The sequence below is a fragment of the Nematolebias whitei genome, chromosome 12, assembly GCF_014905685.2.
Source record: "Nematolebias whitei isolate Nwh7 chromosome 12, NemWhi1, whole genome shotgun sequence".
NCBI lineage: Eukaryota > Metazoa > Chordata > Actinopteri > Cyprinodontiformes > Rivulidae > Nematolebias > Nematolebias whitei.
The window spans coordinates 8,113,591-8,118,966 of record NC_056509.1 but is presented as its reverse complement, the minus strand read 5'-3'; the positions used below and the strand labels follow the sequence as shown (position 1 = coordinate 8,118,966).

At 39.1% G+C, this 5,376-nt stretch overlaps 1 protein-coding gene across 2 annotated transcripts in view; it reads left to right on the top strand.

The window, feature by feature from the left end:
* Positions 1-5,376, top strand: part of cdc42bpab (CDC42 binding protein kinase alpha (DMPK-like) b) — a 114,021-nt gene that overhangs the window by 103,232 nt on the left and 5,413 nt on the right. The gene's annotated exons all lie outside the window — the stretch shown is intronic.

Here is a 5,376-nt window from a genome sequence, read left to right as displayed (position 1 = left end):
CACACACACACACACACACACACACACACACACACACACACACACACTCACACACACACACACCCCATCAGCTTTGTTTCATCAGCTGCATCATCAGTCTGTGATGTCATCGCTGCCCACCCAGCCAATCACAGAGCACGTCTGCCTCCACTCGCTTCCTCAGAGTTTTACATTTCTGAAGCTAAAGAGAGAACGAGGAGCTGATTCTAAGTCAGACACACACACAGATGAGTGTGTTTTTGAGTTGTGATTGTTTGTAGCTCCTCACAGAAACGATCCAGTGGACAGAAATAATAATAATAATAATAATGTCATCACAATGTCAGCACTGTATGTTTCCATACAATGGCGAAATTAGTCTCTGCATTTAACCCATCCACCACCAGGTGGTGCAGTGGGCAGCTATTGAAAGCGCCCGGGGGACATTTTTGGGGATTAGACGTGCTGCCCAGAGACGCCACGTGATGTGCAGTGACTGGGGATCGAACCTGGGACTCTCGGGTCCCAAGCCGGCTGCCCTGCCTCTATACCATCTCGGCCCCACATGTCCACCTCAGTGATTTATAAGACTTTACAGAATGTTGTAAACATTTGTCCATCTTTACTGGCATACAGGTGCTGGTCACAAAATTAGAGTATCATGAAAAAGTTGATTTATTTCAGTAATTCCATTCAAAAAGTGAAACTTGTGTATTATATTCATGTATTACACACACACTGATATATTTCAAATGTTTAATTCTTTTAATGTTGATTATTATAACTGACAACTAATAAAAACCCCAAATTCATTATTTCAGAAAATTAGAATATTGTGAAAGGTTCAATATTGAAGACACCTGGTGCCACACTCTAATCAGCTAATAACTCAAAACACCTGCAAAGTCCTTTAAATTGTTTCTCAGTCTAGTTCTGTAGGCTACACAATCATGGGGAAGACTGCTGACTCGACAGTTGTCCAAAAGATGATCACTGACACCTTGCACAAGGAGGGCAGACACAAAAGGTCATTGCTAAAGAAGCTGGCTGTTCATAGAGCTCTGTGTCCAAGCACATTAATAGAGAGGCAAAGGGAAGGAAACGGTGTGGTAGAAAAAAGTGTAGAAGCAATAAGGATAACTGCATCCTGAAGAGGATGTTGAAACAAAACCCATTCCAAAATGTGGGGGAGATTCACAAAGAGTGGACTGCAGCTGAAGTCAGTGCTTCAAGAACCACCACGCTCAGACGTATGCAAGACATGGGTTTCAGTTGTCACATTCCTTGTGTCAAACCACTCTTGAACAAGAGACAGTGTCAGAAGCGTCTCGCCTGAGACTGCTGCTGAGTAGTCCAAAGTTATGTTCTCTGGTAAGTAAATGTTGCATTTCCTTTGGAAATCAAGGTCCCAGAGTCTGGAGGAAGAGGAGAGGCACAGAATCCATGTTGCTTGAGGTCCAGTGTCAAGTTTCCACAGTCAGTGATGGTTTGGGGTGCCATGTCATCTGCTGGTGTTGGTCAACGCAGCCGTCTACCAGGAAGTTTTAGAGAACTTCGTGCTTCCTGCTGCTGAACAACTTTATGGAGATGCAGATTTTATTTTCCAAAAGTAATCCAGGCAAAAGGAGCCCCAAGTATTGAGTGCTGTACACGTTCATACTTTTCATGTTCATACTTTTCAGTTGGCCAACATTTCTAAAAATCTTTTTTTTAATTTTTTATTAGTCTTAAGTAATATTCTTATTTTCTGAGATACTGAATTTGGGGTTTTCATTAGTTGTGAGTTATAATAATTAGGGATGCACCGATCCACTTTTTTAACATCCAATCCCGATACCTAGATCTGAGTATCGGCCATACCGATCCAGTTCCGATATTATGATCATCATTGATTTTATATGAGGCTGTAATAATCTCCTCTCAAGTACAATTTGTACAAATCTATGCATGCATGTCCAAAAAGGCAACTTGAGGTAAGTTTTATTAATGTTGGATAAATTCTAAAGTTAGAATTAAATTCTGCTAACACAAAACATGTTTCTTTTTATTCCTAGTTTTAAAGTGGATATTAAAGTGATTAGTTTTAGTGATTGTTTAGTTATTTTATATTTTTTTAAATAAGGGGCAGAGATAAGATTTTTTTTTTTCTTCTTTCTGAACTCTTTTCATTCAATGTTTTCTTTTTGATGATTTAAAAAAAATGTTTCTTTTAAATGAATGAATAAATGAATTAAATTAAATAAAATGTTAAATGGCTTCAAACATCTGCTAAGTTCATAGCATAAACCAACAGACATGTTCCTGTTTTTAGTATTTTACATCACTTTATAGTGTAGCTGTTTATGTTTTTAATATAATTTTCAAATATGTTTTTTATGATTGTCTACTGTTGTACTGATAAATATCTCCTGCAGGGTAAACTATATCTTGACTGCAAGTATCAAGCTGTGAAATCCTTTGTTTTCTACAAGTGATAGTGGTTGGTCATTAATTATGATTACGTTTAGAAACATCTCATTAAACATTTGAGCTCCGTGGTCTTCAAGTAGGTATCTCTGCAGGCAAATTCAGAAGGCGTATCTGGGCGATCATATCTGATTGGACTATATGAAAATAGGCGTGTCTGGCCGGCCGCATCTGATTGGGCGATAGAAAAATGGGTGTCTGGCCGGCCATATTTGATTGGACGATAGAAAAATAGGCGTGTCTGGCCGGCCACATCTGATTGGACGATAGAAAAAAAGGCTGAACGATAAAATGCCGTAACCACAGACACATTATGTCTAAAAACAAGGCGTTATTGGCAGATTGTGTTAACCACAGGCATGTTATGTCTATGGTGTTAACCGGTTCGACATTAGCGGCGTCTCAGGTTCAACACTGGCGGCGTCTCGGTTGGACATTGCTCCAGTATACTGCCGCGGTGTCTCCATAACTTCTTTTTTCGCCTCTCTTAACACAGAGCTTCTGGTTACATTTCAAAATAAGAGCAACATAACTGGGTAGTGGGGAGAGCTAAATGTTAGGGTTTTTTTAATACCTAGACTTAACATTAAAAAACAAATTCCATTTTGTTTGTTGAAAAATGTGAAAAAAGTTACAATCGATTCATAAAGAAAGAAAAATATAAATGATACTTAAACTGGCCTTGGGACAAAGGATGTTTCCTTTAACTTCACATTTTCTTGTTCAACTTGCAGTCACTACAGATGAGTGATTGTCAGTTTCTGTAAGATTTCTGCAACTGGAGCAGGTATTTCTGTTTACTGGTTAACTTCCTCAGCTGTCTCACATTTTAAAGGTCAACCCTACTCCATGTTTCAGTAGAAAACAAGCACATTTAGGAGTCCGTACATAACCAGACTTTTGGCCCTCACACATACAGGTCCTTCTCAAAAAATTAGCATATTGTGATAAAGGTCATTATTTTCCATAATGTAATGATAAAAATAAAACTTTCATATATTTCAGATTCATTGCACACCAACTGAAATATTTCAGGTCTTTAATTGTTTTAATACTGATGATTATGGCATACAGCTGTAGTGAACTAAGCCTCAGGTCAAAACATGACCCTGAAGACCTTCAGGGGACAAACTGTTATTTCATTGATTTGAATCCAGAAATACAAATTAAGCTCATCCAGAGACTTTCTAATTGTGTCCTGCACCAATCAATTGAAAGAACACTCTTTTTTTATATTGTCATTACTATTTTTACAAATGTCTTGATAATCAAAGTATGTTTAGTTCAAATCATTTTTAAAGGTTGAAATGAACCACTCATTTTAAATCAACTGTGAAACAGTATTAATGATTTTTTAATCCTCATTCAAAGTAGAAATCAAGTTAGATGTCTGTTACAAAGTAATTATGCATCTTTTGATCTTCTCTCTGAAATGAGAAGGAGTGATGTCGGTCAAAAGTCGGAGACAGTCGCAAACAAGTTTATTGGAACGAACTATCATGTTTTTAAAACCTATCAGACAGAAATACGAAACTGTTGGCACCTGTTTCCTCCCACTTCGCCAAAACATTTCTCTGTCTGTTCTTAAACATCTCCGCTGTTTTTCTGACTTGTAGTAACCTCTTACGTCACTAAAACCACACCCCTGTTGGTTCTTTCAACCAATCAGGACTCCCAGAAGGGACCGGAAACAGAACTCTTTAAATGTCGACACTTCCTAGTTCCAGTCAGTTCTGAGACATGGAACAGAAGAGTTCTGAGAGCAGAACCGAACAGAAAAGTTCTGAGAGCAGAACCGAACAGAAGAGTTCGGAGTTCTACACTTGAACCAAAGGGCTGGGAGCACAGCAGAACAAAAGTTCTGAAGTGCTGGAGTTAGTTGGGAGTTCTTCCGAGTCTAGTTGGGATTATGGAATCTTCCACATCTGAGTGGAACCTCTGATGGACTCACAGCTCATGTGAGTCCACCCGTGAGGTGAGCGTGTTGTTGAACGGAGTACCGTCACTACTTCGGACGATTCTCAGCCATCCTAAGGAGACGCTGAAAGGTAGCGTTGAAATGGAACTCCGTACCGGAGCTGGCCTATCTTCTGCAAAGGTAACGAGTCGCTTCACTACCGAGTGCACCGAGGTTGAGCTGGGTTCGGATGGAGGGTGTCGTTCTTCGTCAACACACTTCCCCTCATCCATCTTTCCTCTCCATTTAAACTCCTTCATTTCCCATCTTTAAAACTCTTCTATCTTGCCAGTAAAAGATAAGCTAAAAGTCTGCAGATATTGATTTAAGATCTAAGCATATGTCTGTTGTAATTAGTTGCAAGTGAGAAATCATGGCCGTATGATTTCTCATTGTAAAGCTCATTAATTAAGCTGTGTTATTGCGTTCAATCAGAATAATCAAGTGTACAATGTTGATGTTAAATTTTGATTCTGTTAATAAATGACCACATTCATTTTGATGGGTCAAAGAAAATTAACGTCTCATGTCACTGGTTTTTAGACCATCTCCCACACAGCTTCTCTGTCACATATCTGTCAAGTAGCTCGAAAAAGAGAGAACCCGTCATTAAATATTGATTGTAGTGGAGCTCCTACTCTAACTAACCCTACATCACTACACAGCTCATGAAAATCCAAAATGCCTGTCCCAAAAAATTAGCATATCATGAAAAGGTTCTCTAAACAAGCTATTAACCTAACCATGTGAATCAACGACATAACTCTAAACACCTGCAAAAGATTCCTGAGGCTTTTAAAAACTCCCAGCCTTGTTCATTACTCAAAACCGCAATCATGGGTAAGACTGCCGACCTGACTGCTGTCCAGAAGGCCATCATTGACACCCTCAAGCAAGAGGGTAAGACACAGAAAGAAATTGCTGAATGAATAGGCTGTTCCCAGAGTGCTGTATCAAGGCACCTCAGTGGGAAG